The 21,426-nt window shown below is 39.1% G+C and overlaps 1 pseudogene; it reads right to left on the bottom strand.

The window, feature by feature from the left end:
- Nucleotides 1-7,791: 7,791 nt before the first annotated feature.
- LOC112918567 (nuclear transport factor 2 pseudogene) lies at nucleotides 7,792-8,375 on the bottom strand (annotated as a pseudogene).
- Between the last annotated feature and the right edge of the window lie 13,051 nt (nucleotides 8,376-21,426).

The following is a 21,426-nucleotide window of genomic DNA, read 5'->3' as shown; positions in this document are numbered from 1 at the left end:
AAACACCAACATATAGTCCATATCATAGTTTCTAACTAATGGTCTCATTTTTGCCTCCAATAAATCCTAATGTGATAATAATAGATTTGCCTTTTGCCAAAAATCCCTTCAGCCATTTTGCAATTTATATGGCAGAGACTAAAAGAAAATTGAATTTACTTTTAGCAAGAAAGATTGTAAAGCTAATTACTCTAATGCTCTATGATTCACATCAGCCAAAGTTAAAAGATTATACATATTCAAATTTCAGAATTCTAGTGATGACTTAGGTTTCCTGAAAGAGTTTCAAAAAGAGAAAAAAAGAACACTTTATCCTGTTTCAGGGCAGACAAGTGGTATTACAGTTTAAAGGTGATTTTTTTTTTTACAAGACTTCATCCATGGGCATTATTTTGGATAAATGTAGGGATTTGCGTCAGGAGCCAGAGAAATTGTAAGAAAAAGAAATAGGACTGAGAATGTTTGGGCTGAGAATAGGACAGTTCCCAGTGTGTCTGGCCTAACTGTTAGCCAGAACATTGGCTTTTAGAGGTGGCTGGGACCAAGAATATTTCAAATGTAAACTCCAAGAATAGAAAGTAAAGAAAGAGAACCTCAGACTCACCCTCTTGTGTTTACCACCAGAATCAGGTCCTAGAGTGCTTGACGCACAGCAGACACTCAATAGCGTTTGTGGAATCCATGCATGAGTGCATGAATGAATAAATATAAAATCAGTTGCGTCCCTGAATATTTTTATAGTAGCTAATGACAAGTCTAAATGGCACCAAGCTTATTTACACCTAGTGGAATCACCATCACTCTCAACAAATATTTGAGATGGCAGGGTATATAATATATCTTATCAAGTCAAGCATACTTTCATTATCAGAATATTTTCCTCTGAAAGCAATACCTTCTCCAACTGAGCATATAACAGTTTATTGTTCTTAAGTAATGAAGAATCCTATTATGGTTTGATATGTTTCATAACAACTAGTTGGTTTTGAAGCTGCATTGCAGACTCAGTGGTCTAAGGGAAGAGAGAGCAGGACACTTGTATCTAGCAGTTTTTACCCCTGAAATAGAGACATGTCACCAGGATGAGGATGTAGTCATCTCCAACCAATATATGCTATGTAATGTTCTTTATCATAAGTGAACTGAGGTGTTTTTTTGTTTTTGTTTTTGTTTTAACGATTATTTATTCGAGAGAGAGAGAGAGAGAGAGAGAGAGAGGCAGAGACACAGGCAGAGGGAGAAGCAGGCTCCATGCAGGGAGCCTGAAGTGGGACTGGATCCCCGGTCTCCAGGATCAGGCCCTGGGCTGAAGGTGGCACTAAACCGCTGAGCCCCCAGGCTGCCCTGAACTGAGGTTTTTGATTAGCATTTGATACAGATGAATATGGTAAATACATCACTTCCTCCTAAATCATAAGTATCAATTTTTTCACAAAAGTCTGAATCTATTGAAAAGAAGAGAATGCTACTTCAAGCAGTGCCACCAGCCTGATTTCACAGATGTAACACATGTGTACTGGGATTTGGGGACAGTAATAAGGCAGAGGAAGTGTGTGGCACATGCATCTGTTTGGTCATCCCTCAAACAAACAGAGCAGCAAAGTTGAGCCCCTACAGGAAAGAATCTAAGCCAAAGGGAGACAGTAAAGCAAGATATACAATCTCCCAGTCACAGCTGGAGGGACGGTCCTTGCATAAATGGAGGGTGAAAATCTCAGGCAAGGTAATATTCCAGGTTGCCGGGTAAAGCCAGATGAAAAGGAAGGGAGCCTGACTGATCATGTGTGATTCTGGCATAAGCATGGGTAGGGTGCCTATGTGGAGTTTAAGACCGAGGCAAGGAAATTAGTTAAGAACAAATATCAGGACAGGCATTTTAGGTTTGGAAGTGGCAAGCTGATCTGTAGGAAGACATAGTCAAAGTTGATCTTAGTAGCATTAAGAATATTCAGTCATTTGACACCAAAAGCAAAGGCAACCAAAACAAAAACAAGTGGGTCTATGTCAAACTAAAAAGCTTCTGCACAGCGAAGGAAACCATCAACAAAATGAAAAAGCAGCCTATCTAATGGGAGAAAATATGTTTAAATCATATATCTGATGAAGGGTTAATATCCAAAATATATAAAGAACTCATACAACTCAAATAAATTTTTTTAAAATTTTTTTTTATTTATGATAGTCACAGAGAGAGAGAGAGAGAGAGAGAGAGAGGCAGAGACACAGGTGGAGGGAGAAGCAGGATCCATGCACCGGGAGCCCGATGTGGGATTCGATCCCGGGTCTCCAGGATCGTGCCCTGGGCCAAAGGCAGGCGCCAAACCGCTGCGCCACCCAGGGATCCCCATACAACTCAAATAAAAAAAAAATCAGGGATGCATGAGTGGTTTAGTGTTTGAGCATCTGTCTTCGGCTCAGGGCATGATCCAGGTCTGGGGATGGAGTCCTGCATCAGGACTCCCTGCTAGGAGCCTGCTTCTCCCTCTGCCTACATCTCTGCCTCTCCCTCTCTCTGTGTCTCTCATGAATAAATAAATAATAAATAAAGAAAAATAATAAAATCTGATTAAAATCGGCAGAAAATGTGAGTAGATATTTTTGCAAAAAAGACATACAAATGGACAATGGGCATGTGAAAAGGTGCTCAACATCACTAGTCATCAGGAAAATGCTAATCAAAACAGCAATTAAAGAGGACCTCACACCTATTAAAATAGCTATAACCAAAAAGAAGAAATAAGTGTGTTGGTGAGGATGTAGAGAAAAGGGAATGTTGTGCACTGTTGCTGGGAATATAAATTGGTTTAGCACTACAGAAAGCAGTATGAAAGTGCCACAAAAAATTACAAATGGAAATATCATGTGATCCAGCAATTCCACTTCTGGGTATTTGTCTGAAGAAAACAAAAACATTAATTCAAAAAGATATATGCACCCCTATGTTTACTGCAGGATTTTTCACAATAGTCAAGATATGGAAGCAGCCTAAGTGTCTATGGATGGATGAATCACATACCATCAACCACAAGCTCTTGCCCAGACACATAGAATGCCTTACCTTGTGGGAGCTTAGAGTCAGAAACAAAGTCTAACATTTGGAGCAGAGTAAGGCCTCTTATGATGAACTATAAAAGAAAAAAACTGAATTTATTTTTTTTAAATTAATTTTTATTGGTGTTCAATTTACCAACATACAGAGAAACACCCAGTGCTCATCCCGTCAAGTGTCCGCCTCAGTGCCCGTCACCCATTCCCCTCCACCCCCCGCCCTCCTCCCCTTCCACCACCCCTAGTTCGTTTCCCAGAGTTAGGAGTCTTTATGTTCTGTCTCCCTTCCTGATATTTCCCAACATTTCTTTTCCCTTCCTTTATATTCCCTTTCACTATTTTTTATATTCCCCAAATGAATGAGAACATACACTGTTTGTCCTTCTAAAAACTGAATTTAAAGTAAACCTGTCAGGGCACCTGGGTGGCTCAGTGTTAAGCATCTCCCTTCAGCTCAGGACATGATCCTGGGGTCCTGGGATCTCAAGGGGAGCTTGCTTCTCTCCCTCTGCCTATGTCTCCATCTCTCATGAATGGATAGATACAATCTTTAAATAAAAAAAAAAAAAGTAAACCTGCCAAAGAGAATGGTAGAGTTGTTAAATAATCCTCAACTTTCAAGCCAGTTGTCTAACATGCAGGCCCCCTGCATGTTAGAATAAAGAGGTACTTCTTTAGAGAGAATGCATGAATTGACCTGCGAACACAACAGGCTATTTTATATACAGTGGTAAGTCTCCTTTTCAACATCTGCTGTTTCATGAAAGTGATAAACACCGGAATGATTATTTAAAAGAAAAAGAAAAAAAAGATCTTCCTCTGAGGATACAGCCCCTTAGGAAGGCAGTCATTCCACCAGCGGAATGGTGATTTTGAGCTGCAGGGAGAACCTAGCTTTAAATGTATCTTCCTTGCTGCTTCACAGCACCTCAAATTCCCATCAGCTTGGGGGCTCTACTTCCCTTAGGAGCAAGGCTTTGAGGTTTGACACAAGTCTCTCCAAGTCACACTTCTATATACGAGCTCTTTTATCCTTGGACGACTAGCAGAGTGTTCTAGTGGAGCAGGAAAAGGGACGATAGGAATGCTCAGTGCGGGTATCAGAGAACAATCCTGATTGTAGCCAAATCAGGAAAGTCAAATTGCTAACTGACCATTTTGGAGCAGCCAGTGCCAGTCTTCTGTTCAAACGAGCCCACAGTGCCCCCTGCAGGGAGGAGAGCAGACCTTTGGCTGGTTTTGTTTTTGGTTATTTCACCGTTAAGTTCTTTGTGGGTAGCTATGAAGATGAAAAATATGAAATGTCTCAATCTACCAGTTTAATGGGAGTTTAGCTCTTAAAGTTTGTGGGCAAAGAATCAGTACACCCAGGAATGACAATCTTCCCTTCAAAAGACAAACAGAAATCTTTTAAAGTTTAATCTTGGAGAAACATATGACCCCTTTCCCTTCACTTTAATAGACATATCTCGCCATCTTTATGACTTTTATGATTTTTAATCCTGTGTATGCTTAGTTTTAAATTATTGTAATTATATGTATACGAAACTTAATTTTTATCAATCTACTTTATAATGCTTCAATGGCCACATGAGTCTATTAAGTTGCTGGATAATAATTTACTTAATCATATTCATAGTTTTGTACCTTGACCCTTTGGCCAGTGTGTAATCTAAATGATGCGTACACATGACTTTTTTCCCTTGAATTACTTCTTTAGGATAACAGGCATAGTGACAGATGTGGCAGATGTGTAGACTCTAGAGGAAGAAAGATTTTAATTTGGAGCCAGACTTTTTCACTTTTAGGCAGCGTGCCTGTGGGAATATTAATAATCCTCTCTGAAGCTCAGATGTGTCTCCTTTATAATGGGGCTGGTAAGACTTCAATGACAAAACACAAATACTACATCTACTATGTGGTGGCAGTGTGATAATAGCATAATGAAAGGCCGCTACTGTGTTGCAACAAAAGTTGTTAGCTTTAAAAATGATTAAGTAGGATACCTTTCCTGATCCTCCACTTCCAAAACCCTGTCCAGGAACACAGTAAACACAGTGCCTATCCAGCTGTCCCCATTTCTTTTTCTCTTAAAGAGGGTGTGTTTTTAGGCTGCTGGAATAGAAGTCAAGGTATCTAGCACAGTTAAGAACAGGAAAGAAGAGGAAGAGTTCAGTGTAAGAAGGAACATTGATTTGGGAGAGACCCTGGAACATACAGAGAACTCGGAGAGTGGAGGAAGGGGCATTTAGAAGGTGTTGGCCTACATTATGAATCATATCCCTCTAATGCTCTTCAGTGAGTCACAATAAAGAATGTAAACACTTTGTAAAACTTGTGGCTGCTGAATTCTGCCACTGGAATGTAACTTTGTGAATAAGCAATGTGGATCCCTAGATGAATAAGAATTGAGCCATTGCCACCATCTTTATTATTATTATCACATATTTATTCATAGACTTGAGATGAGGGGTGAAATCATTTTCATGACTAATAGCATTTCTCTATTTAGAAAGAATATTCTGGTTTATACCGATCTGACTCCCTTTGGAAAGGGAGTACCAAGCTCTTCCCCTGGTCGTCTGATGCGCCAGGGGCTCCAGCTTGTTGAGGTACACCAGTCATCAAGTATCCTCTCCCCAGAAACCTGAGTATGTCTGGGCTTGCTGGTGATGGGACTCAATCTTTGGGGGAAAGGGATGCTTCTGGAGTATGCTGATGTTTTCATGAGAAGCAAAGGCAAGGCAAGGACTTGACAGCTGTTCTCTCCCCAAGCCACTTCCTCTGGCCCCTCTGGCAGGTATATCATCATGTAGAGGGGCCATCGTTAATGTTTATTGTCTCAGCAGCTCCACAGTAAGTGTATACAACTACATCACAAATCACAAAATGTCTAATCTAGATTTACCACACTGATGAAAACAGCAGTTTCAGCCTTGAAGGGATCCAGTTTTTAAAGGCACCTCGAGGACTTCAGTTTTCAGAGTTCAAACAAGACGTCTGTTATCTTCTTGACCTGAATCCCTAGTGAAAAGCTAAAGATGAACAGTATCTGTATTAGCTCAAAGTTACAATTAAATGGAAAGCAAAATTTAGAACAATAGCAAAACCATGGATGTAGGCCAGTTCACAAGAGTTATAAAACATTAGTAGCTCTGTAAATAAATAATGCTCCTGGCCAGAGTAAATAATTAGGAAGTATCTATCTTTGCATTATAAATAGCAGTAGAAATGAGAACATTCACTTATAAAAGGAATAGTCACTCCAGTACCTCAGTCTAATTAAAGACTAAAAAAATATAAGACATCTAGAAAAAAGAAATGTTTAGGTCACCACCAATCTATACTGATAAAAATCTTGGAGTAAGACTAAGACTATACCTGCTGCCCACAGTAATAATTTGCAATATCACCACTAGAATTGAGGCAATGTGCTGATAACTTTTGTGTGACATTGGAATCCCTTTAGTAAAATATGATAGATGTTCCTGGAAATGTGAAATGTCAAAGATGTCCTTGAGTGAGGAGCTTTCAAAAAAAAGAAATTATTTGATATATTTAAGCCATTTTAAAGGGAAGCTTGAAGTTCTATTGAATAGATTAAATTTAGTAGAAAGTTCTAATTCAGAAGCATCAGATGAAAAGGAGTTTGGAATTCTTGAGATGGAGGGCAATGGCTAGGATAGTGAAGCCTGAAGCATGGTAACTCTTACTGTCACCCTTACACACACACACACACACACACACACACACACATGCATATACAAGCATACACACAGACCACATAATAAAAACATATATACCAATTAAAAAATATGTCGTAATAGCCAACAATGGAAAAAAGAGATGTCTTAGTACCTGGGAGGGCCATTGGATGGGCAGAATTTGGAAAGGCTGGGATGAGTGGCTGGCTTCAGCAAGCTTGTCTGCAAGTGAAGCTTGGATCTTTTTAGTACATGGGTGAGATTAGCACCCCCCCCCCCCCCGCCCCATGCAATCACCACCAGCAGCAACCCTCTGCTTCTTCTGCTCCTACCAGCCTCCAGATTCACTCCTCTTCCTGCCAAATGCCAAGACTCTCTTTATGAGCAGGAAGGGAAGGGGGAAGGAGGGGCAGGTAACAGGAGCTGACCTTTCTTTATCATCTTGAAAGAGGGCCACTAACGGGGCAACTGGCTGGCTCAGCTAGTAAGGCATTTGACTCTTAATCTCAGGATTGTGAGTTTCAGCCCCATGTTGAGGGTACATTTACTTTAAAAAAGAAGGAGGGCTGCTAAATAAGCCTCTAGAATTGTTTTGTTTTGTTTAAATGCTGGCACTCTAACAGGATATCAGGCATGACTCCTCATACTGGCACATAAAAAGAGAATAGGGTATATAACTATACCTCTAGCATAATGTATCAGCCTTTTAAGAAATTAAGTCATATAAATACCTCAAGAAATTGTTTTTTATTTCTTTTTTTTTTAAGAAAATTTTTGTGGTTTTATTATATCATGAGCCATTGAAACATCCGAACAAATCAATATCTGGGCTGTGAGGCAGCTGCTTTCTCCTTCACTTCTTTGGGTTACTAGAGCAACTTGTCAGTAGATTTAAAAAAAAAAAAAAAGACAACCTTTTGCATTACTTAAGTCTTCCCAAGGCATGCGCTGGTACCACACAAACTTCTCCTGTCAGATGCAACTATTCTAGCATCCAAACATCATGCACAATACCTCGGTAGTAGCAGCGCACTGCGCCCGCTCCCACCGCGGCCCCGCTCATTTGTGTGTGATATTTGGAGCATCTGGAGGAGTGTGAATAGTTATCAGGAAGAGGAGGGAGGAGGAGACAGCATGAGTGCCTGGCTGGGAAGAGGTCAGCCCAAGTTGTGCAGGGCAAGCCTGAACATGTCATTGGTGCAAACCCAAGCATCACTGATGTTCTTTAATAGGAACATCTGGCGGAACCCCATGATGGGGTCTTCATCAGCCTTGAGCTGGCCCACTACCATGCTGATGATGCAGCTATCTGGCGTGGGCTGATGGTCCTGTGCCGTGATGCTGTGCTGGATTTTCTGGAACGGAAGGCTAGACAACTTCACGATGGCAGCTTTCCCCTGGAACTGCTGTCCTTCCCACGTAAGGCATGACGCATCAATATAAATTGCGCCTAGTTGGGTTCTGTCGTTATCAAATAACCGGTAGTAATGCTGAATGAAGCTGGATGCAATCTGCTCCCAAACTGGCTTGTCTCCCATTCTGGAGCGTCACCCGGCCTTGTTGAGACCCGAGGGGCTGGCGCGACGGTGGCAGCGGCGGCGGCAACCCAGCGCTGTTGTTTATTTCATACAAACACCCCTTCTTCTTCTTTATTGCTATACCATAGACTTCCAGAGTAATTTATTTTCTAGACCCCTCTTAGTGTATAGGGACCTGAGAACACATTGATTATAAAGAAACATTAATTGAAACGCATTTCCTGTGATTAGGAGTATTTCTCTGTTACTAAAGACTATCTACTCAAATCCCACAAAATGAAAATTTTAAACAGAATCCTTCTTTTCACCGTCTTAGGCTTAGATCCTGCTTAAGGCAAAGACAAACACTTGGTACAACAGACACTGCGCCTCTAAGCACGTTAGCTAAACGTCCTGCAAACATTCTGCTCCACTACCCTGACTTGACTGGCCTCTCCATTTCTTTTGTGTTCTGGGGAGCAGAGAACTTTTGGCAGAGTTTTGGATCACAGTGGCCCAGGTATTAGAAAGGGATACCCACTAATGATAGTTCTTAATCTGCAAAAAGAAAACAAAACAAAAGAAAAACATCATGCTGAGTATTAAAATGCAAGTTTCACAGTGGCTTGAAATCCTGTCAAGGAAATAGTCAAGGGAGCAGAGAAATTGGTGGGCGATTGGGATAGGTGGGAAATGCTTTGACATGAAGGAAAACACCATTATCATCAGGACTTGCTGACATTTGACAAACACTGGGATGGGGTGGGGGGGTGGGGGTGGAGAGAAACTCTTGTCTGAGGCACGTCCTGACTTGAAGGGATCTGAAGAGAACAGATGCTGGAGATAGGTCTCCATGGGAATTCTGCTAAAAAGCAGTGGTTTTCAAAATGTGGTCCTGGACCAGCAGCATCAATATCATTTAGAACTTTTTAAAAACATTAACTCTTGGGCTTTGCCTTTACCTACCAAATTAGCTAGGTGATTCTAATGTAGCTCCTGAGTTACATTTCATCTGGGCTTTCATTTTCATGCTGCATCCCAGGCTATGTGCGTGTGTCCACATTTAAAATTTTGGATTAGAATAGAAACCTTTACATTTTTGCTTGTTTTAAGCCAGGGTGTTAGTGGAAGAATAACAAACACACAGCACACTCACTGAGTTATAAGAAGTCATCTAAAATGATAGAAAAAGGCTGATAGGGAAACAGGCAAATATCTTTTATATATATATAAATATATATACACACATAAAAAATCTAATATTTTATATTTATTATATATAATATATATTAATATATTTTATATATTATTATATTGTATATATGTATACATATGTATATTCTTTTCCTTGACAGTCAAGTGTGGGTCGCTTGAAATTCTCTTGATTTAAAAATCATATTTGTTTTCATTTGGAAGGAACCTTAGGAACATCTGTTACCACCTTCTTGTTTTGCTGATGGGGTAAGTATATATTGACATGCCCAGGTTACTCAGAAATTCACCATCCTGGTTCTAAGGTAGAGGGATTATAGGTAAAAGTTTAAGTTCAGTAGATAGTCTTGATTTGGAAGGAAAATAAAATGTTGACCCACATTTTATAAAATTAAATGGGTCATTTAACTGTCTTCCACATCTCCTGGCTGCTGTCAGAGGCTAGTGGCTAAGTCTCAGATCATGAGAGGAACACATGCTCTTTCTCAAGAGGCCAAGGCTTAGCAGAGCAGACCAGGGCCCCAGCTGCAAGGCTGCCTTTGTCAAGGGAATGAAAGTCTTTCACTCCCTGCTTCTTCCCCCCATGCCCAGCATAGCACCAGCAGCAGCCACACCTTCCTTCTGGGAATGCATTCTTCAATTCTGGAAGGAAATCATAAGTGACTTGCCTAGGAAGGATTGCTCGTGAGTAGGTAAAGGAATAACCTTTACTGTGATTATGGATCACTATTATTTTACTTATGCACAGTATCCTACCTTTCAGAAGGCACTTAAAGGAGCACTTTGTATTTTAAGGTCTGTCCCATCCTCTCCCTGGCCTCAACATCCTCAGAAGGCAGAGGGATGGAGAGTCAAACCTGGGTCCGTGTCTCAATGCTTCCTGAAGTGCTGGGCTTCGTGGATATTTGGTGAATTACTGAGTGAATGTGAGAGAGGGATGAGGGAAACAGGTAATGGAAATCAGAGGGAAATTTTCCTGTTTGCCAGATGAGAGTTGAATACTTTGATTTTTCCTTTACATTTAGGAGTAATGAGAGTTAGAAGACACAAAGTCATGTTCAAGTCACCCTGAAGTCAAGCATGGCAACCCAGATCCTTATATATTTCCTGGTCTGGGCAAAGATTATTTTCGAAGAGGATAATGCCTGGGTTGGGAAACATTCCAAATCAGAGTCCAGGCAGCCTTCACAACTGGGATAAGTTATGGTTCCAAATGAAAATGAAAATCCAAATTAACAACAACAGAAAGTAGTGGTGAAATCACACCAAGATTTGGAGACAAAATGTTATATGTCATATAACTAAGGTGTCTGCTATTACTATGACACCAATTATCTTGAAGAGTATAAAACTACTATGTCTCTCCTTTGCAATACTAATAATTCTATATTTTTCCTACTATAGCTTCTGCAATGGCTTTTAAGTGACTGAGTTAAGATGGTTTATTTGTTCTGTCTGGGCCTCTTGCTATATAAAATCTTAATAAACAGTGATGTGGACAAGATGTCAACACTTGGGAGAAAAAGATATGGAACAATGACCTTGGAAGCAAATCAATAGCTGATTTAATTTAAAGAAACATGGAAGTATGTGAAGGAAAAAAAACCCTGCAATATGTTTTTTAATACATTATTTTTATGCTCAAGAAACTTATGGTTTGATACATTAGGCTTTTAAATTTTCACTTTAGCAAAAATTGATTGGAAAATATAAAACAAACATCTAAATATGCAGATAGCTTGACTTCTCTAAATACTGCATTTGACACATAATGAACTGATTAAGTTGACAAGATGTTTTAGATTCTGACACTTAAGCTTGCAACTCTAGCAGGAAAGACACAAAATGACTTATTAGAAATAACTTCCTATTGGCAAATTTTTTAAAGTAAGGAAGAATAAAAATATCTTGGCTGCAAATTTGGAAATTTGGGGAAGTAATAGTAGATTTCAATGATTGATAAGCATGCTCTAAATGCTGAAATTCTATTTGATTTTTGATGGCCCTTCTTCCTCAAAAATTTTCCAGATTGGTTTTTGTTTATTTGGAAGCTCATGTAAGCCCAGTGAGGGGAGAGGACATGCCCGTTTATTCCTGTATCTCAGCAGCTAAGAAAGACCTGACTCATGTGGGTAAAACGGAAAGGAGATAGGAAGCAACAAAAGAAACAGTATTTTTTGTTGACATGTTTAAAATACCTTAAACTGATAATTTCTTTGAAAGAAAAATAATGAGCTTTAGTATTTTGTTCCCATGATCATTTTAGTTTATGAATAGTAATATATATGTATTGAATCCTTTTCTTGTTGATAATATTTAGACTTCAGCCATGTTCCAGCAAGAATAGGAAATACACAAATAAATTATGGACTGTAAATTTGTCGAGGCAAATGATTATTCACATTTATTCAGAGACTGTATTATGTTTTTAAAGCTTAATAAAAGTAATTTTAATATGTATCTATTGTTATGTTTGAACCAAAAATTCTTTAGGTTAAGGACTATATAATCACACTGGCGAGTGAAAAGATGTAACCAGGGAAGCTTGCTTCTCCTTTGCCCGTTTAACTAACAAGGCTGAGAAAATACTGACTTCTACCTCCCCATTTGTTCTCAGATCCCCTGCTCTAAGAGGAACTCCAATTACACTATTTTAAAATCGCAAAAAAAGTACGTGTAGGCTTTTAGCCTTTTATAACTAATATATTTTCAGAACTCAGCTGTGCTCAAAATTTCAGCTGGAAACTGAGTTGAGCATCATAAATAGGTACTCAGATATTTGTTTCTTTAAAATTGCTGAACCAGAATTCTTATCCAGGCAGAAGATGGAATAGGGAGAGAAACATAAGATTATCTTCAAAATAATGAGGAAGTACAGAAATTTAGAGAAAGGTGCCCAAGGCAAGGATGGTTATTGTGGTACTGGTGGTGCTGATGGTGGTGATAGTAGTGTGATAATCTTAGTGGAGAGAGAGGACAAGTTTCCACGGCAATTGCAGCATTTGGAATAGATCTAGAAAGCAAAGAATATAGAAAGCATAGTTTGTTCTCGAACAGCTGAAAGTGTAGTGTGGCTAGAGCACAGGAGGTGTAAAGAGAAGGAGGAAGAAGAAATGAAGTTGAGATGGGAAATCCGACCTGATTTTTATGGAGACTCTTAGACCATTTTTTAAAGATTTTACATTTGTTCTCCAGGCAGTATAGAATGATTCAAGGATTTTAAAAGGGGAGAGTGAAGTGAACAGATTTTATTTTAGAAAACTGTGGTCACAGATGGAGAAAAGATTGAGTTAGAGAGACCAGAAAGAGAAACCTGTGACAGAAATTCAGGTAAGGGATGACAGTAGTTTGAACTAGAGTGGCAATAGTGGAATGTTTAAAGCATTTTGAAGGTGAAATTCATAGGATTTGGCTCTTGGTTCTGTGTAAAAAAGGATAAGGAAATCAGAGGATGAGACTTTATCCCCAATATATTGGGCACCCTAAAATGAGGTGATGTAACTTTAGTCCACTCATTCATTCTACAAATACTTGTTGACCACCTATTCTTGCAGGTATTGTACTAGATTGTGGTGCTACAGAGATAAAAATATGTGGTTGTTATTCTAACGATACCAACAGTATATGAAATTAAATCATTCCAAATTACATCATTACAAAGTCAAAGGACTAAGGATAAAGTTGAAATAATATTCTAACATACATAACCAATATCTTTAGTAGAAGCTTAATAGAGAAGGATCCATATCCTTTGGCAGTTCTTAATAGAAGAAACACATAAAGAGATGCTTGGCCTTCTCAGTTACCAAAGAGATGCATTAAAATAACAACAACAAAATATTTGGGGCAAGAGTCTGGTAGATTGATAAAAATGAAAAAAAAAAAAAAACAATAACAAAAACAAAAACTGGGACACCTGGCTGGCTCAGTGGTTGAGCGTCTGCCTTCGGCTCATGGCATGATCCCAGTCTGGAATCAGGCTCCCTGCAAGGAGCCTGCTTCTCCCTCTGCCTGTGTCTTTGCCTCTCTCTCTGTGTCTCTCATGAATAAATAAAATCTTAAAAGAAAACATAGTAATATCTCCCAATTTTATAGACTAACACACACACACACACACACACACACACACACTGACATGCAGGAAATACGGAAAGTGTATATACTAAATTGTTAATAGTGGTTCTTCCTAGATAATGGGTTTATAGACCTGGTGATTTTCATTTAATGTTCCTGCTTTTTTGTATTGTATATATATTTTTTCATTTTTAAATATGTATTACTCTTATAAGCTAAAAGTGACTAATAATGCTATTTCTAATTTGGAAAAAAATAATAAAGAACATTGAGGGTAGAGGGAAGGGGAAGAGAGCAATCCTGGGAAAGGCATATGGAAAGGAGCCGAAGTGTGGAGTATTGGAGAGCCATTGGCACTTCAGCATCCCACAGCATCAAGTGCCAGAGACAGCCCAGAAGTCATGCAAAAGAGTCTCTTATCCTAAAAGTAATAAGAAACTAAGTACAGATTCTGAACAGGAGAGACATGGTCAATGCACAGATGCTTCTGGGGTCAGAATGGAGAATGGACAAAGGAGAATTGTTTAGTGGCAGGAAGATCATATAGGAGCCCACCAGGTGATGGGCCTTCCCACGCAGGAAGACCCTGGTCAAGTTAAGTATGCAAACTTTCTGTGCCTCAACTGTCTTATCATAAAACAGAAGTAAGAATAGCCCCTGCCTTGGGAGCGGTTGTGTCATGAAACGAATAAAGGTCAGTTTTCAGGACCCATCACTTGTGGCTTTCCAAGTATTTATTTTTGTAAGTACTGATTTGGTATTTGTAATTTTCTTTTTTAAATTTTAGTTTCTTGTGAAAAAAATAACTCAACATGAGCTCTATCCTCTTAAAAAATTTAAGTGTACAATACAGTGTTAATGATGGCACCATGTTGCATAGCAGATCTCTAGAATTTATTCATCTTGTGTAGCTGAAATTTCATACACATTCATTAGCAACTCCCCCCGGTAACCACCGTGCTAGTCTCTGATTCTATGAGTCTAACAATTTCAAATATCTTATGTAAATAGAGTCATGCAGTATTTGTCCTTTTGTGACTGGCTTTGTTCACTTAGCACAACATCTTTCTTCAGGGTTCATCCACAGTATAGCGTACTGCAAGATTTCCTGATATTTGTATTTTTCTGTTCTTTTTCTTTAAAAGGGATCCTAAAACTGTACAAGTTTTAGGCTTCAGAGAACTTGGAGCCATTTCTGATAAAGCTTAGGGTTGCTCTCAGGATAAAGTGAGCTAATTTACATTGAATGTGTGGCACATGGTAGCTGCTAAATGAGTATTAGTTGTGTTTATTATGTGAAGGTGAGACATGGCTGATGAATACATCTAGGATGATCCCTGGGCATTCTGGCTTGGGCTACAGGATGCAATATCCCCATAGACAGAAAAGTTTAAAAATGAAGGGATACTGGTTCAGTTTTGAATAGTTGAAGTGTGAAGTGCAGATAAAATATCCAGTGGGTGTCCAGAAATAGGTCATGGAAGGGTTAGGGATAGAGCCCAAGAGAGAGGTGAGGGTGATCAATTTGGGAATTATGCAAATACAAAAGGTAGCTAACGTCATGATCATGGATGAGAAGGTGCACAGACAGTGTGAAGAATGAGAACTGAGTAGGTCTGGACAGAATCCTGGGGATACTGGCCTTTCACAATCAGATTGTGGTGGTGGGTACATGAATCTGTATAACTTCATGGTCCTGTATGCTCCCCTCCCCCCAAAAAAAGAATGCATGTAAAAACTGGCAAAAATCCAGATAAGTCTTGCTGTCCAGTTTACTATGTCTGTGTAGATTTCCTGTTTTTAATAATATATGATGGTTTTGTAAGATGTTATTTTGGGGGAAGCTGGCTGAAAAGTACATGAGACCACTATTTTTGCATCTTCTTCTGAGTCTTCGGTTTCAAAATAAAATGTTAAAAATAAAATCAAGGCTGCAGCATTTAGATTGGGCTGACCCAAAGCAGCCAAATAATTTAGAGTAAGATATTGTGCACTGATAATTATTTTTATGGCTCTCTTAAGCAGTGATCTAATTTCAGGCTAATTTTAAAAGAATGCAACCAACTGCACAAGCTAAAACTACTGTGACATTCCTGCTAAAATCTGTCTCCAATCAATAAAACCGCTAAATCTTTATAGAAGAAAAAATCAGGCAAAGGCAGAGAAGATTAGACAGGAAAATTCTGAGAAGGGGATGAACCCACAGGAAGCAGCTCAGCCCTTCTCTGCAGCACTGGGGATCGAAGAGAGGAAGAAATGCCTATTCAACCCAACACCTGATTTATTCCCAAGAAACTGGGAGAACAAATTGTTTCATTCACATACTTGCACTGAAAAAATTAATAAGGGAAAAAATAAGATCAGTTAGATTGTTCTTTGGTTGTTGCTTTCAGGAAAAATAAAATCATTAATAATCTTCAGACTTATCCCATTCTCACAGATTCTGGAGAATATAAGGACTGTTAGAAGTGATTTGGTTCCATGTGCTCAATATTTGGTCTGGGGACCAGCAACATTGGCATCCTGTGGGGGCTTGCCAGAAATACAGCATTCCAGGCTCCACCTCAAACCTACTGAAGAGAAATCTGTTTTCAAAGTATTCGGAGGATGTGTATGCACATCGAAGGATGCAAAATCCCGTTCTTGACAATCCTGTGTTTCCACCATGTTCATTATCACCAACAGAAAATTAGTATCAAAAAGATCCATAGAGTAGGATACTAATTTTTAAGTTCTCTGTGAACAAAATCTCATAAAAAAATCTTCCTATTCCACGTTATGGTCTGTTTTCTTCTGCTGGTTTTGGGTTAGCAGCTAAGAGGCAGCAGGCTGTGGGATCTTCTTGGGCACCAAGCAACTGTTATGGTGGGTGAGCTTGGTAGAGGGAAGGGCCCACACTCACTGCCCCTTCAGCTTCCACCTGGCCAAAGCTCTGAGCTTTCTCTTTTCTGTAGTGTGGAGGCTGCCTGAGAGGAGCTGGAGTTCAGGAAAAGCCAGAGGAGAGAGGAAGTAGGGATTTTGCATCCTGAGGTATGACCCCATTTGACAGCCATGCTTCCTTCGGAGTGTAATATTGGAACGCATGTTTTGTTTAATGACTGTCACTACTGGACAGGTTGTTTAATAGAGATGAAGTGAATACATTGCACTCAGTGATGACTCATGAGATCTGGATTTAGCCTGGCCCCTCCAGGAAGGTCACCTCACTTCTTTTTCTGTAATACATGGATAATATTTGCCCATGGTCAGTGCGAGGGCTGGAGTGGTAATAAATGCCTGCCTAGAATGAAAGGTCATAGGGACTGCACAACATAGTATCTGCATAATTATGCTGACAAATCGTAAAGCATCCACAAGCATAAAATGTTTATCATTGATATTCACGATGACAAGAGTTGATCTTAAAACCGAAGAGCAATCAGACAACAAAAAGACATTAAAGGCATTCAAATTGGCAAAGAAGAAGTCAAACTCTCCCTCTTCGCCGATGACATGATACTCTACATAGAAAACCAAAAGCCTCCACCCCAAGATTGCTAGAACTCATACAGCAATTTGGTAGCGTGGCAGGATACAAAATCAATGCCCAGAAATCAATGGCATTTCTATACACTAACAATGAAACTGAAGAAAGAGAAATTAAAGAGTCAATCCCATTTACAATTGCACCCAAAAGCATAAGATACCTAGGAATAAACCTAACCAAAGAGGTAAAGGATCTATACCCTAAAACCTATAGAACACTTCTGAAAGAAATTGAGGAAGACACAAAGAGATGGAAAAATATTCCATACTCATGGATTGGCAGAATTAAAATTGTGAAATGTCAATGTTACCCAGGGCAATTTACACGTTTAATGCAATCCCTATCAAAATACCATGGACTTTCTTCAGAGAGTTAGAACAAATTATTTTAAGATTTGTGTGGAATCAGAAAAGACCCCGAATAGCCAGGGGAACTTTAAAAAAGAAAACCATAGCTGGGGGCATCACAATGCCAGATTTCAGGTTGTGCTACAAAGCTGTGGTCATCAAGACAGTGTGGTACTGGCACAAAAACAGACACATAGATCAATGGAACAGAATAGAGAACCCAGAAGTGGACCCTGAACTTTATGGTCAACTAATATTCGATAAAGGAGGAAAGACTATCCATTGGAAGAAAGACAGTCTCTTCAATAAATGGTGCTGGGAAAATTGGACATCCACATGCAGAAGAATGAAACTGGACCACTCTCTTAAACTAAAAATGGATGAGAGATCTAAATGTGAGACAAGAGTCCATCAAAATCCTAGAGGAGAACACAGGCAACACCCTTTTTGAACTTGGCCACAGTAACTTCTTGCAAGATACATCCACAAAGGCAAAAGACACAAAAGCAAAAATGAACTATTGGGACTTCATCAAGATAAGAAGCTTTTGCACAGCAAAGGATACAGTCAACAAAACTAAAAGACAGCCTACAGAATGGGAGAAGATATTTGCAAATGACATATCAGATAAAGGGCTAGTTTCCAAAATCTATAAAGAACTTATTAAACTCAACACCAAAGAAACAAACAATCCAATCATGAAATGGGCAAAAGACATGAAGAGAAATCTCACAGAGGAAGACATACACATGGCCAACATGTACATGAGAAAATGCTCCGCATCATTTGCCATCAGGGAAATACAAATCAAAACCACAATAAGATCCCACCTCACACCAGTGAGAATGGGGAAAATTACCAAGGCAGGAAACCACAAATGTTGGAGAGGATGCGGAGAAAGGGAACCCTCTTACACTGTTGGTGGGAATGTGAACTGGTGCAGCCACTCTGGAAAACTATGTGGAGGTTCCTCAAAGAGTTAAAAATAGACCTGCCCTACGACCCAGCAATTGCACTGCTGGGGATTTACCCCAAAGATTCAGATGCAATGAAACGCCGGGACACCTGCACCCCGATGTTTCTAGCAGCAATGTCCACAATAGCGAAACTGTGGAAGGAGCCTCGGTGTCCATCGAAAGATGAATGGATAAAGAAGATGTGGTTTATGTATACAATGGAATATTACTCAGCCATTAGAAACGACAAATACCCACCATTTGCTTCAACGTGGATGGAACTGGAGGGTATTATGCTGAGTGCAGTAAGTCAATCGGAGAAGGACAAACAGTGTATGTTCTCATTCATTTGGGGAATATAAATAATAGTGAAAGGGAATATAAGGGAAGGGAGAAGAAATGTGTGGGAAATATCAGGAAGGGAGACAGAACATAAAGACTCCTAACTCTGGGAAACGAACTAGGGGTGGTGGAAGGGGAGGAGGGCGGAGGGTGGGGGTGAATAGGTGACGGGCACTGAGGGGGACACTTGACGGGATGAGAACTGGGTGTTATTCTGTATGTTGGTAAATTGAACACCAATAAAAATTAATTTATTAAAAAAAATAAAACCGAAGAGCAAAAATACCAATTGTAAATATTTCTGTTGTAACTAGTAGAGCTTGATTATAAGAATATTGTAATATAATAGGAAACATAAGTAGTGGCAATAAAGAGTAAGGTTTAGTGAGTTTTCAGTTTTGGTTTTCCATTCAAATAAAAAGAAGATTTTTAAAGAATGAAGGGATTTTAAAAATAACTATGGTAGTTAATGTTCCTTAAGATTTACGAACTATGCTCTTTATGATCTATTAGGTGGAACCATGTGAAAATGCTTGTATCAGCATTTTAATATGGTTCTAAATAATATTTGCCCTATGGTGAATTTGAAAAATGGATGGAAATTTTCTTTGGTGGTAGTTTTGTTTGAAAACTTCATGGATTCTATGACTCAGAACTTTTTTTGTTGTTGTTGTTAGAGAGTTCAGAAATACCACCCTTAAAAAGACAAATTCTTTTGACCAAATGAGGTTCTGTTTAAAGCATTCTGTTCCCCAAAATTTCAGGGAATACAAATGGCATGCATTATTCAGAAGATTGAAATAGAAACATATATACTTTGATTTGCTTCCAGTTGGAACCAATTACATTATATCAACGGTGAAATCGATATAGACAACATTACTAGGTTAATGTTCAGTATCATTAAACTGAATTTTAGCTCTATGATAGTATGTCTGTGTGTAATGGTAAGTATTGGAGAAAGACAGGAACTCCGGTGACATTTCTGGGCAGAGTAATCTAACTATTACAGATTGTCAAGTTATAACTAAACTTTCTAAAGCCTCCCTGGCATTTCTAAAGGTTCTTTGTCCATGGAGATATTAAAGGACTAATGGGAATAGGAAAGTGTCACTTTGGGTTGAAAGTAGTGATTACTCTAACACACCAGTGTAAATATTGATGTGAACATTCAGAACTTAAGGGTAGGGGGAAGGTGTGCGAGCTAAAAAAAATTCTTACCACCATATGCAATAAACTTTTATTTGACAAATTGATTAACTTGCCTCTATGGCACAACATGCTTCTTCAGAGATTTTCACAGATCTGTAAAACAGAGAGGGCAATACCCTTAGGGCATTTCTGAGAGTGAAATGAGGTAATATGGACACAAAATAATTCTCAGTACCTGGGAGATACCAAACAATTATTAGTTCTCTTTCTCTCCCCTTTTCTCATTGGCACAATCATCTATTGTAGAGGATTTACTCCCATCTCAGTAAATAGCATGTCCATTTGCTTAACCGCAAATCTGAAAGACCCCCTAACACCTTCCTCTCCCTTCATGTCTCTTCTCCCTCCCCAAGTTCAGGGAATCTATTAGGGTAACTCTAAGACTAATTATTCTGGGCTGTAGATTCAGTTTTACATGTTATTTTAATGGAAATGGGGGAATTTTCTCCAAAAATAAAAAAGTTAAGTATCAGTGGAAGTATATACGTATATATTATTTTTAAATTGCCCAAGTGATTGTGGAGTAAAATAGCTACCATTTATTCAGCATCTGCTGTGTTCAAAGTGTATTTTTAAAATTTAACAGCCTCTTAAATAGTACTTACAATGTGCCAGGCACATCTGATTTAATGGAATAATTTTTATCCTAAGCATTTTTCACATACTAACTCATGAAATAGTTATTATTATGGTGGCACAGATGAATAAAGTAAATTTGCCCAAGATTACAGAGGCAATCAATGACAGATTGAGAATTTGAACTCAGGCAGCTGGTTTTAAGGTCTGTGCTCTTGACCACACCAATTGGTTGCCTCTAATGAGGTACAGAACCCTGCATTATCTTAATTTAATCCTTAGCATAGTCTTATGGAGTAGCTGTTGTTACCTCAGTTACCAAAGGTGAGAACTGAAGCGCTGAGGGGAAATTGCCCAAATTTATTAGGCAAGTAGGTTAGACTGCTAGGATTCAAACACGAGTTCATTTGATAGTCCATGATTCTAGTGTATATTTTTAGAGCTAAAAAAAAGAAACCAGCAAATTTGTAGTCATGGCAAAATTTTCTCTGTCCCAGGATGTTTCAGATTCTTCCAAAGTATGTTATCTTTGGGAACTGGATAACCAACTATAAAATATTGTGTTACAGTACAAAGGTTTTAGAGTCTAAAACTCCAGGGTTTTTTTTTTTTTTTAAGATTTATTTATTTATTCATGATAGACACACACGGGGGGGGGGGGCAGAGACACAGGAGAAGGGAGAAGCAGGCTCCACGCCGGGAGCCCGACACAGGACTCGATCCTGGGACTCCAGGACCGCGCCCTGGGTCAAAGGCATGCGCCAAACCGCTGAGCCACCCAGGGATCCCCAACTCCAGGGTTTTTTAAAAAAGATTTTATTTATTTGACGAGAGAGAGAGAGAGAGAGAGAGAGCGCAGAAGCAGGAGCAGCAGGCAGAGGGAGAGGGAAAAGCAGACTCTCTGCTAAGCAA

The sequence above is a fragment of the Vulpes vulpes genome, chromosome 9 (genome assembly GCF_048418805.1).
Source record: "Vulpes vulpes isolate BD-2025 chromosome 9, VulVul3, whole genome shotgun sequence".
Lineage (NCBI taxonomy): Eukaryota > Metazoa > Chordata > Mammalia > Carnivora > Canidae > Vulpes > Vulpes vulpes.
This window is presented reverse-complemented; position numbering and strand designations above follow the sequence as displayed.